Consider the following 13,944-nt stretch of genomic DNA (forward strand, 5'->3'; position numbering starts at 1 on the left):
ATCAATCAATCGATCAGTCAATCAATCAATCAATCAATCATACAACTAATCATTCAATCAAGCATTTTTTAATTTAATCTTGCGTGTAAACAGCAATGTTAAAGGGATTTTAAATAGTAAATTGCTTATAAATGAGTAATACATACCCGGGCAGCCGATGACATCAAATCGCATAGAAATATGACCATCCCATGAAAGAGGGTTGATTCGTACACAAGTAGCAATCAATGGTCTTTCGAATATATGCTTTACCACCGTGTCGTTATCAGTGTTTCCAGGGAACACCTAGACAAACAGGAAAGCATGTCGAATTATGTCTAGAGTCAATATTACCCGGGATTGGTGAAGTAGAACAAATCGGAGAATCATACAATGAAAACTGCATTAAAAACCCAGGCCCCAATTTCTCGAAACTTCTTAAGCTTAACAGGCTTAAGTCGCTTATTTCAATTAGCAAAAATACATACTAATAATGGATTTTGATAGATGAAAAATTGGTTTCTTCTAATTAGCATACAGATTTTTCTTATATAATTTCTAAAAACTCTTAAAGAAGTAAATATTACGCATATTGTAGAACAACAAAAATAGTGGGCTTAGCTTAAACCTGTTATAAGGGACTTAAGAAGTTTTGAGAAATTGGGGCCAGAGGTCTAATTTTCAACCCTGTTTACAGGCCCATGGTAAGAGTCTAATCTTCACATAACAGGAAAGACAGCACACTACACATGCAAGCAATACGCAACACTGTGCCCTAAAGTATTGTTGTAGTTAATTGCCCGGTCATAGGTCCGCCAAACGGTTACAAGTATGTGAAATAATATGTAAACACAGAAAACAACCTCCAACATACTTACAGAAATGCTATAATTAACATATGAAGTCCCGTAATAAATTTACCAAAGAAAATTTTGTTCAAATAGCTATTTACTTGGTTTAACTTTTTTCTTCATATAATTCATGAAAATAGTACATATAACTTTTTTTCCGACGGTCTATTTAGCTAACTGTTTAACTCTGAGACAAATAATTCGCCAGTGTACTATCTTTACATGACATGCTCGTCCATGTTATACACTCACAACTGGAATAAAGTTTAGTTTATTTCAATAAGTTTATGTTTATTAAACCAGTATATGTACGATTCGTTGAAAAGCATTCATTGTTTACAAACGTTAACTTTCACATTGTAATTACAAATTTTAAATAGTTTTCGGTATCTTACACTTGAACACTTATATAAACCATTTCCATCCATATATTACTTGCTCGTTGTAAAAAAATCGTTTTCTACATATTTAAAGCTGCACTCTCACTGATATACCATTTTTACAACTTTTTTTAATTTTTTGTCTTTGAAAGAGCAAATTTGTGTGTTAAAATCTGCAAACTAATGATATAAGGTTGCTGACAAAAAATCAGATCGTAGATTTTCATATTTCCGTTCGAAAAGTAATGTTTTATGGCTTAAACCGTTACTAACGGTTTAAGAAAAATGCATAAAACATCAAGTTTTGAACTTAAATATAAAAATCTGCGATCTTGTTTTTGTCAGCAGTGTTATATAACTGGTTTCCATGGATTTTCGCAAAAAAATGGATCGTTCCAAGACAAAAAATAAGCAAGTTGGCAAAACGTTCAATCTGTGAGAGTGCAGCTTTAAAAAAAAAAACTAAACATTTTCGTTCAAAAAATACTAACACGTGGTAAATTATTTTCCTCCGCTAAATACTTGAACTCTGTGCAATCTTGACTGTAGGAGACTCTGTACGATGTTACACGCTGTGGATGTTGGATGTGGTAACTATCAATGATGTTATTGCGGCCTTGGGTGGCGATACCTGTTACAAAACTTCTCGGATATAACTTCATCTGAAATGTAATAACGTAGGTGGTGACCAGTATAGTTTATGTCTTATATATAGCAGTGAAGAATGAACAAAAACATCATAACGTTATATTTACACCTCAACTTCCATTCCTTAAATGAACTACCTTTTGGCAATTGCGTTTATCAATCGATGAACGCAACATCTTCGGATATGTTCGGATCGCAATTTATCGCATAACAATATACATGAAAACTATTGATCTTGTTATTGTTTGTATTTTGTCAGCAGGTCCCGTAAAATATAAATCAACATTTTAGAAAGTGTTAATTTATTATATTTTAAATGTATTGTTGCCAGAAGTGTTTCAATTTTACGTTTAAAAGTGATTTCAAGTGGTTGATCTTTTCCCGCGTTATTGTGACGTCATTTGAAAAAAAATATTTCCGGTTACAGACGGGTCGTTCTATTTACAGAATGGGTAAGAAAGGAATACTGAAAGGTTTTCTTAAATAAAATAAAGTATTTTTTTAACAATTATTGAATGAAATAATGAACCATTGGTGTAAATATAAGTAATGAATTGCGGGGTTGATGTCATTATAGGGGATATGAACGCAGTTGAGCTGGTCAAAGTACGCATAGGGTCCTTCGGACTCCACACACTTTGACCAGCCCAATTGCGTTCATACCCCGATAATGACATCCACCCCGCAATTCATTCCTCAAATTGAAATAAGACCATACCATTTTTCAGAAAAGGTATTTTGTCTATTTAAAAAAAAAATGTGAAATAAACGTTTTGCTACGAACACAATGAAATGCTTTTCCATGTTGATGAATTACATCACAGTAGTAATTCTATCAAAAAACTAGTTAAAAATGAGTTGTATTATGAAGGTTTATTATCCTTTATAACAAACAGGAGAAATTCAAGATTACATTTGCATAATATACTACCACATGAACAGTTTTCGTCATACCTACCACATTTCTTCACCGATTTTAACAAACCAAACATCAAAGTAATCCTTGATAATTTTACTAACTGTTGAATACACCTAATGAACACTTATAAAGCAAATAAGTATCAACAGGGGAAAGGGTGAAATTTTAAGTGCAACAGCATAACGCAAAAAAGAGCTATTTTTGAGGTACGTTCCATGTTGTATCTCGGAGACCGTTTGTGCATAGGTGCTGAAATTTTGGCTGTGAGTTGATCAAACATTCACAAATGATTGAACATAAGATTTACTGATGTAGGACAACAGTAAACATAAAAAACAATCAGTTATTACATATGCTCCCAATATTGTGCTTTACCCGTGTATATAATAGCTCATTAATATAATTTTAAGTTGCACTTTCACAGATATACCATTTTTACAACTTTTTTAATTTTTTGTCTTGGAAAGAGCAATTATTTGCATGATATAATGATATACCAATGATATAAGTTTGCTGACAAAAAGTAGATTTTCATATTTCCGTTCGAAAATTCATTTTATGGCTCAAACTGTTACTAACGGTTTAAGAAAAATGCATAAAACATCATTTTTTTTTTAACTTAAATATAAAAATCTGCAATCTATTTTTTTTGTCAGCAGTCTTAAGTAACTGGTTTCCATGGATTTTTGCAAAAATTGAGTCATTCTAAGACAAAAAGTAAAAAAAGTTGTCAAAACGTTCAATTTGTGAGAGTGCAGCTTTAACCAGGATGCTTCATAATTTGGATATAAAATGGATTTAAAAATATATGTTATATAACTATTTAAAAATGTATCACTGTTATTTGTTTATTATTTATTTCCAATCGGTTTATTTAATAAATACATTAACTCTGCATATTGTTTATATATATTAATGCGATAATTAAATTATTTACTTGAAAAGTGTCAACCCTAAATGGCCCTGAGCCAATACACAAATACACAGAAAATTGCCCCTACTGTGACACCAGTCTAATTAACAGGAGATGTACAGCAGGGCATTATTATGCCAAACATTCCTAAAACTAGGCATTTAATACTTAATCTTAACCTTTCGAGAACACAATGCCAACAAATTATAAAGTTTTCGGTCTTGTTTTAAATGCAAATACAGTTTGAATTTCCAAAAGCTCCTTTTTATACCGGGCCTGCACGTAGTGAAACTTTCAAAGAAGTTGATATGTATGTGTAGAAATGTATTTAATCAATTTTAAATAAAATACAATATAAACTTTGGTAACAAATGCAAGCTACTGAGACAAGATTAGAAAATATGCTTATTGATGGATTCGAACCATTACCTTAAAACCCTAAAAGAATGTAGTCTTGTACTTTACAATATAAGCATTAAAATTGACAAGTTTTATGTGGAGATATTCATTAGGGGTGTGCTACCTAAATATACATGATACGAGTATGGTGCTTATGCATTGCACTTCCTCTATTGAAGTTATGGTCAGTACAAGCATCAATCAGGCCTAAAAAAATATGTCCGTTTCGGGTAATCCGACCCTACCTATAAAAATGTGCCGACCCTAACTATTTTTTTCCGTTTCTGAGCAAAATAAATATTCGTTAGCGAATAGAGAGTTAGGAAGGGCGGATAAATGCAGATTTTAATAAGAATTATTGTTAATATGATAAAACAAAGTCAGGCAATGACAGTAATGTAGGAAAGACTGCCATGTGCAAGAAAACACTCTGAACTTACGACAGATTTTGAAAAATAAAATTAAAAAAAAAACAACCCTACCTACCCTACCTATAAATTTTAGGAAGGTTACCCTAAACAAACAGTTTTTTTTTTGGCCTTAGGAGAAAGTGGTTACGGGGAGATTACTCAATTAATATGCATGATCGGATATAATAATAAGTTAATTGGATCGAACAAGAGTGTAACGGACGGACAGACGGACGGACGGATAGAGCGGCAACTATATGCCCATCTTTCGGGCAGCATAAAATCAGGCAATATACTTCCTTAAAGAAAATAAATATCGGTATCAATATCAAACAGTGAACTTTAACCCTTTGCATGCTGGGTAAATTGTCGTCTGCTCAAAAATGTTGTCTGCTTTATTCTATTTTTTTTTCAATTCACTTAAAACTTTTGGGATATATTGACTGAGTGGCAAACAGCTTGGAACCTGACCAGGCGCCGAGTTACTCGGCGTCTGGTCTGGTTCCAAGCTGTTTGCAAAGCCTTTAAAATCGCCATCAGCAACTTAAGGGTTAAAACCATTGAGGAATGTTTTTTTACATAATATTTGATCATCTTATATGATTTTTCTTGCTGTTTCAACCTCTATTGATGCGTATGTTGTTTTCTCAAATTACAAAGAGATAGGAACTCAACTCAAACTCGTTAAATACTTGAACATACCTGTTACGTAGACATTTTACACGTTTACAACAACGACCTAGAGATTTCACTCACAATCCTTAACTATTTAACATATTTGTTATGTTGACCCTTGGACGCGTCCGCAACTATATATAGAAATTAATCTTTCATTACGAAATTATCATATACTTTATCAGATATATTTACATTAACACTTCATTCCCTAACGATGTTTGTTGTTTATCAATATCACATTATTTCTGTATAAAGTGCAATGGCATTTCCCATCGAAATCGCGTGCATTTGTTCGACACTTCTGTCCTGTCATTGGGCGCAGTAATACTAATGGGCGTGGCAAATACATTTCTACGGAACTATTTTTTTCAATGAAATCGTAGTAAAATTATTGGCAACCTGCAAGACTAAAGTATGCAGTAAAGCAGTTAAAACAAAATGAGAAACGATAATTACATTGATTTTAATGTATATTTTTATTTCATGATGGATAGAACAGTTGGAGAAATATTAAACGACAATGATGACGACTTATTTCGGAATTTGGAATTGACATTTGGTGTAAATAAAGCATCCGACAAAACATGAGTAAATAAAACAATAACATATTGTAGTGCACCCAGCAACGTTCAGAAGAAAGAGCTCAGTTCAACACTAAGTTTTCTCGCGTCCTCTGGCTTTCCTTCCGCGAAAGTTCCCATTGCTAAACACGTTACCCTACCAACCGCCTCATCCAAATTGAATGTTAACTTCCAAAGAAATGACAATGCACTTGCTGATTTGTCCAACACCGTATTCCAACATGGTTCATACACAAACTGATTCTTCTAAACAACGCTCAACAAGTAAATTGTCTGGAATTTCTCTCCATTATGAAAACTCGTGACGAACAAACGCTAGTATCGCGTATTATCGCGAGATATAATGAGAACTTTGTAGGTGGCGATATTTATTTTTTTGTTATCGTTAATTTTTCATAACTCAAATTGTATTTTTCCAGTTGTTATACAGTTATAATACTAATTTATAATATACTTGTCCTTGAAAATATAGAAAATAAACATATACATAAGGAACTATTTTATCTGCGCATTCATTATTGTATAAAATTAGGTTACGATAGCTGTTCTAATTTACCCACCGTTGAGAACAACGAGAGAAAGAAAAAAGAGAAAATGCTCTTGAATCATCTATTTATTTTAGCAGAAATGTAGATTTAAATAAATGTAAATATAAGCATTAAAATTCGACATGTTGCATTTTATTGGGGTATGGTATGCAATGGCACAATTCAAAATGCTGGTGGAGTCCTCTTCACCCATTTTGAATTGCGCCATTGCATACCATACCCCAATAAAATGCAACATGTCGAATTTTAATCCTTAAGTTAATTTAAGAGTACCTGAATATACTGGTTATGATCGTTTATTCCCGCTGACCATGCTCCGACATAAAGTTGCCCATCAATATAGCTTTCCTGCGTATGGAGTCTCGCCCTAGCCGCACCATGATTAAAGTGCCAAACGGAACTAGCAGTTAGAGCGCTGTCAGGGACGAGTGGACCCATGTAGGTATCGGAAACTGTTGACCAGTAAATATTAAACATTTTTAAAGAGTAGATTCAAAATGTAGTTAGAAGTAAAGCATGGTCAGTTTTAAAAGATTGAACACTTCATTAATCAATCAGAACCTGGTTTTTCGAAAACTTTTCCTTAACTCAGTACACGTTATGAATCCTGTGTATTTAAGAAATATAATTATTATGCCCCTTGACTGGATGAAAACACAACAGGCAACCATTGGTGTTCGCTCTGTGGCACTCTTGTTATAAATTTAAACTGATAGTGATTTAATTAAGAAATATAACACACCACTGAGGGTCATATGACATAATAAGGACCGGCCAGTCAGCCACCAAAGGTGTATATGGACCGAGGCGTTAGCCGAGGTCCATTCACCTTCGGGGCTGATTGATCGGTCCTTATAATGCCATATGGCCCGAAGTGGTGTGTTATATTCCTTATATTATACCGAACATTTTATATAACTATTTGATATTCTAAAACCGCTATTAATGAATTTCATTGAACAACCAACTAATGTTTCAATTGCGACAATTGTTCGCCGTTGTGAAAATCGCAAGTCGTACTGGCTATTTTTATGACGTCAGCGGTCCATATTATATTTTGGCGAGGTCCGGACTGGTCAAAAATATTTTATGGACCGCTGATGTTATAAAACTGGGTTTTTGATTAAAATACACTGATATACGGACCGATCGACTTTATATATATATAAAGGACACATTTATGTAAGGTATAATATATTGTAAATAGTCAGACAGGGAATCTGGTTATTTCATGCACTATTTGTTTTTTTGGTCCGCCTCTCAATCCTAAACATCCTGCCTTTCGCCCCACACCCTGGCTCCCGCTGGTCATCACAGCGTCTTGTTGTACTTAGAAAGGTCACTTGAGTGCTGGGGTAGTACCATGCGGTTTCCCACTCGGTTTCCTTAGCATAGTCTGGTTATCCTCGGAAGTTTATTATCTTGTAGGTACTCCCCTGGTTCAGCTATTCCCAGGGTGTCCATACGCCTATTTGACCAGGCGTCAAATTTTGTTAATTTATTTCTGTATTATTTTATATTGCGTGCATTAACTTCCTTTCTTAAGTCGTTAAATACGCAATAAAAGTTGGGTACACTTGAATGATTCATAACTCAATTCCATATCTTGTTCTATTTTTTTTTAACTTTAAAAGATCGATATCAATATAATTTGCCAGATAATATGATTCTAACACAGTAAAAACGTTTACAATTTTGTAACCATACTAGGCTGTAAAATTGTAAAATTTGTTGAACAGGTTTTGCGGTAATTACTTAATTATTTGGATAATTTGGATCCAGGAATCAAAAACATGCTTTTTTCACCAGTAAATCAAAGTAACACATATTTCCTTAGTGTGAATAACGTGCAAAGACGGCAAATCTATTCAGGCGGAGTAACGAAATAGTTAATATTCATGAACTATGCAATGCATATATAGTAATGTACAAAAGTCTTGTCCGGTCTACAAAAACTACAATATCCAAAAGTCTTGTCCGGTCTACAAAAACTACAATATCCAAAAGTCTTGTCCGGTCTACAAAAACTACAATATCCAAAAGTCTTGTCCGATCTACAAAAACTACAATATCCAAAAGTCTTGTCCGATCTACAAAAACTACAATATCCACAAGTCTTGTCCGGTCTACAAAAACTACAATATCCAAAAGTCTTGTCCGATCTACAAAAACTACAATATCCAAAAGTCTTGTCCGATCTACAAAAACTACAATATCCAAAAGTCTTGTCCGGTCTACAAAAACTACAATATCCAAAAGTCTTGTCCGGTCTACAAAAACTACAATATCCAAAAGTCTTGTCCGGTCTACAAAAACTACAATATCCAAAAGTCTTGTCCGGTCTACAAAAACTACAATATCCACAAGTCTACAATATCTGTTTTGTTTTATATCACACACTCATAAATTTGGTATTGATTGAAAGAGGACACTAATATGCATTCAATGAAAACAGAATTTGATCCAGTACTGCCGGTACAGTAACGTGTTGAAAATTGGCATTGAGGATTTGCAAGGTACAAATGAAACCCATACCGGACACGACTTTTGGCCATTAGTATATATGAGAATAAAGTGAAATGCTTTTGGTTGTATTTAACACAATTGCAATTTGTTACTTCTCTTACACTAACCATGCCAAGGCTGTTTGGTTTTATCAATGCTGGTAGTTTAATATTTGCATTATGTTTGGTGTCTTGTAGCGTCTATTGTTTGACGTTTGTCTGGCCTTGATCTTAAATGCATTTAGAAACTAAATATTGTCGCATAGGTCTTTTGCGAATGTATTGTTTGTGTGTTAAGAATATTCACTCTGCAAGCAATACAAATAAAACAACCAAGTTCTTGTTATGCAGAGATATGAATCTAGATATGGACGAAAAATATGTATTATATGTGCGTTTACGACTTAGCTAAAGGCAAATATACAAGTACACTGAAAAAATGTCAAAGAATTGTAAAGCAGAAACCATCGCCAAACTTCTCAAAAAACAAATCGCCCACAGATATCACCGTGATATATACTCATGCATGAAGTTAGAATCATGCTATTATATTTGGAAATACCTAAAATATTTTAACAAAATGACTTGTAACAGAATATACCTTTAAGGCAAAGATTTGTTTCTGTCCATCTACCAGCTTCACATCTACTGTAATAGCTCGTTCTGCCATCCAACGTCTTGAAATCACAGTCAACCTTGACCACACTTTTGTCGTCAGGCAAATTGCCGCTGATAACGCCATGAGGGTCCCTAAATGGTGAACAAGCTGGAACATAGATATATGTCATGCTTAAAGGAATGTAACAAATTTTGTGAAAGTTGGTCCTATTAGTATAGTATCACTACAGGCTGAATTATAGCTGCATATCATGCGTAATGTAATGTATCAACAATTATTATCAAATTAAGTTAGTCGACTAAGTATTACTTCAAGTTTGACCATTGAAAAAATGTAGTACTCTTAATGCTATTGCAAACTTCTTAGACTCTTAGGGGTGGATCGTTGGTCAAGTAGTAAGACGCTGGATTACCATGCGAGACGATCCTGGTTCACACCTAGACAATTTCACACCTCACCGGAATAGTAAAAGTTGCCTCTAAACACGGAAACTGCATGCGTAGTAGCCAAATACAACTCACTGCTGGCTCGTGACACAGCCAGAACGGCTTTGGATATAAAGGAAGAAGCATCTCGAGGGGTGAATGCGAAAAGGTACTATGTGACATTCAATAAAGAAGAAGATAGAACCTTTTTGCTTTCACCCCTGAAAGGGAAATACCAACAGTACGGCAATCTGAAGTACAACGACGATTGACACCTTGTCAAATATGCGAATGAAAATAAAACCTTAGAATAACTGAGACAGGGGAGACCCTCAACATATTTCACGGACAGAGCTTCAAGTTTTATAAATGGAACTAGACCCGTGATGTGCCAGGGAAACGTAGCGGACAACCTGGTAAAGCCCCAACAGTCAGGTAAACTTCCGAAGTACAATCAACGCTGTGATGACCAGAGAAAGGCAAGTAGTTGAGGATTGAGAGACGGACAAAACATTTAGACTCTCTTTCGACTATACGGTTCCCGTCTAATTAAAATTTAGATAACGTAGTAGTAGTTGTAACTCAAAAGTTAACATCTTCGTGTTCAAATTCTGGATACATTGTGGGTTTTTTAGCATGGAGTATGCCTGTCATCAAAACACCTTTACATGGAGAATACGAACGTACACTAAGCATGTATTGCAAACAACTTTCATAAATTCATACTGGCCTGTGCACACTGGTGATTTATTTTGTGTGCAAATTGGCGATTGTTTCTGTTTTACAATTATTTGACAATTATTTGACATATTTTTCTAGACAGTTTCAACAAGGTGAATCACAGTTTGGAATACATTTTACCTGTCCCATGTGTAGAGTGTATAATAATCATCATTTAACGAAAACCTGTCAACTGTTTCCTATCGATATTATTATGATTAAAGCAGAAATTACGAGCAGTACAAAGAAATCACAATTAGAGGGATTGATGGTTTTTAAGACAAGATCAAATGCGAAAGTGTGATTACGTCAGGAAAGGTCATAAGTGACAGCGTGTTTCGATTTTCAATAGGAGTCATAGTTGACGGTGTGTTTTTGTCAGGGACAGTCATAGGTGAAGAAATCGCGTTGGGAAGGTCAATATTACATGGTGTCGGTCAGAGAAGGTCATAGGTGACAGTATGTGTCGTCGGTCAGAAAAAGTCATAGGTGACAGTATGTGTCGGTCAGGCAAAGTCATAGGTGACAGTATGTGTCGGTTAGGGAAAGTCGTAGGTGAAAGAGTGTCGATTCAGGAAGGTCAATAAGACAGGGTGTCTGTCAGGGAAGGTCATATGTGACAGTATGTATCGGTCAGGGAAGGTCATAGTTGGCAGTATGCGTTGCTCAGGGAAGGTCATAGGCGACAGCATGTGTCGGTCAGGGAAGGCCATAGTTGGCAGTATGTGTCGGTCAGGCAAAGTCATAGCTGACAGTTTGTGAAGGTCAGGGAAAGTCATAGGTGAAAGAATGTCGATGTGGGAAGTTCAATAACACAAGTGTGTCGGTCAGGGAAGGTCATAGGTGACAGTATGTGTCGGTCAGGGAAGGTTTTAGTTGGCAGCATGCGTTGGTCATGGAAGGTCATAGGCGACAGTATGTGTCGGTCAGGAAAGTTCATAGTTGGCAGTATGCGTCGGTCAAGGAAGGTCATAGTTGGCAGTATGTGCTGTTCTGGGAAGGTCATAGTTGGCAGTATGTGCTGTTCTAGGAAGGTCATAGTTGGCAGTATGTGTCGGTCAGGGATTGTCATAGGTGACAGTTTGTTTCGGTCAGGGAAAGTCATAGGTGAAAAAGTGTCGATTAGGGAAGGTCAATAAGACAGGTGTGTTGGTCAGGGAAGTTCATAGGTGACAGTATGTGTCGGTCAGGGAAGGTCATAGTTGGTGGCATGCGTTGGTCAGGGAAGGTCATAGGCGACAGTATGTGTCGGTCAGGGAAGTTCATAGTTGGCAGTATGCGTCGGTCAAAGAAGGTCATAGTTGGCAGTATGTATTGTGTTGTTCTAGGAAGGTCATAGTTGGCAGTATGTGTCGGTCAGGGATTGTTATAGGTGGTAGTATGTGTCATTCAGGGAAGGTCATAGTTGGCAGTTTGTGTCGGTCAGGGATTGTTATAGGTGGTAGTATGTGTCATTCAGGGAAGGTCATAGTTGGCAGTATGTGTCGGTCAGGGATTGTTATAGGTGGTAGTATGTGTCATTCAGGGAAGGTCATAGTTGGCAGTATGTGTCGGTCAGGGATTGGTATAGGTGGTCGTATGTGTCATTCAGGGAAGGTCATAGTTGGCAGTATGTGTCGGTCAGGGATTGTTATAGGTGGTAGTATGTGTCATTCAGGGAAGGTCATAGTTGGCAGTTTGTGTCAATCAAGGAAGGTCGAGGTTATAAATCTAAATCATTTGGCCAAATGTGGATATACCTTTTACAAAAATGTTACATTGTTAAATAGTGCAATGAAGAATCACAATAAAAAAGGGAAGCGTTGTTTACGACATTCGTCTGGTCCAACTGAACAACCGTTTGTTTAATGCGAGCATGGTGATTTATAGATTTGGTAGTATATTCTACCTTTGAAATATCACTATCTAATTCCGAGATCATAGCTTTTAGCACCCTATTTAAGAATATATTGTCAAAGGCGGCAGGTGGTGGCAACCATCGCAAAACATGTCAAAACATGACGGTGAAGGACGAATCGTGCAAGTGTTATCGTGGAATATGTTTGCGCGGTAAGAATAAGATGTTTGGCGGACAAAATCCTCAATTATTTTAACATACTTAACATGTAACAGACATATACCTATAAGGCAAAGATTCGTTGCCGTCCACATACCAGCCTGACATGTACTGTAATAGCTCTGCTTGCCATCCAACGTCATGAAATCACAGTCAACCTTGACCACACTTTTGTCGCCACGCAAATTCCCGCTGATGACGCCGTAAGGGTCACTGAATGGTGAACAGGCTGGAACATATCATACATAATTGAATGCATCAAAACTTTTAAAGGCAAGTCGGTCAACTTTGTATTAATACAGGCTGAAATACAGATGATAAGGTATTTTGTATGTATAATGATTACACAGATTTATAAGACTCTCCTTCACCAATTAAGCTTCCGTCGTGTGTAAATAACGACAGATGGTCTTGGAAAAGGCTTTTTCTGGCCCGTGTATTGGATTCGTTTGTAGTTAAAGCAAAAACATACTGGAAGGATACAAATGTAAACAAGGCACGAAATGCAAGCAACATTCATAAATGACAATTACACACATGTTCCACCACACTGTTTCATCACACTAAATCTCACTGAGGAACCCAATTGTACTATATCACGTGTAAAGTGTGATGTAATAAACAATCACCATAGCAATCAATGTTATAAATTGCAATCGATAAGCATCGTAATTGTCATAGTAGTAATCACAACTAGTGCAATGACGTCATAAAATGAGTGTGTGTTGGTCTTAATTGACACGTGCATAGTGACAATGTAAATGAAAGAAACATAGCAGACAGTGTTTATTGGTCATTGACCAGAGGCTATTATGTAAGTCACTAAAAAGATCATAGGTGACAGTGTGTTGTCTCTTAGAAAAGGTTTTAAGTGACAGTTTATGTCGGTGTTTAAATAAGAGGTCATAGAGGACAGTCGGTGTAGGGTTTTAGAAGTTGCTATAGTTAAAAGTGTACGTTTGTCTTTATTTAGAGGCTATGTATGACAGTATGTGTTGGTCTCTTAATTGAGGTGTAAGGTGACAGTATGTGTTGGTCTCTTAGTTGAGGTTTTAGGTGACAGTATGTGTTGGTCTCTTAGTTGAGGTTTAAGGTGACAGTATGTGTTGGTCTCTTAGTTGAGGTTTAAGGTGACAGTATGTGTTGGTATCTTAGTTGACGTTTTAGGTGACAGTTTGTGTTTGTGACGGTGTAATTATGTTTTACATACATGTGTGTGGGTGTAATGGAAGATAGTATAGCTGAAAGTGTGTTTCCGTCTTTAGAATCTATTATAGTTGATTGTGTTTGTTAAACTTCTAAAAGAGGTCATAA

This window comes from Mya arenaria, chromosome 16, assembly GCF_026914265.1.
Source record: "Mya arenaria isolate MELC-2E11 chromosome 16, ASM2691426v1".
Taxonomy (NCBI): Eukaryota; Metazoa; Mollusca; class Bivalvia; order Myida; family Myidae; genus Mya; species Mya arenaria.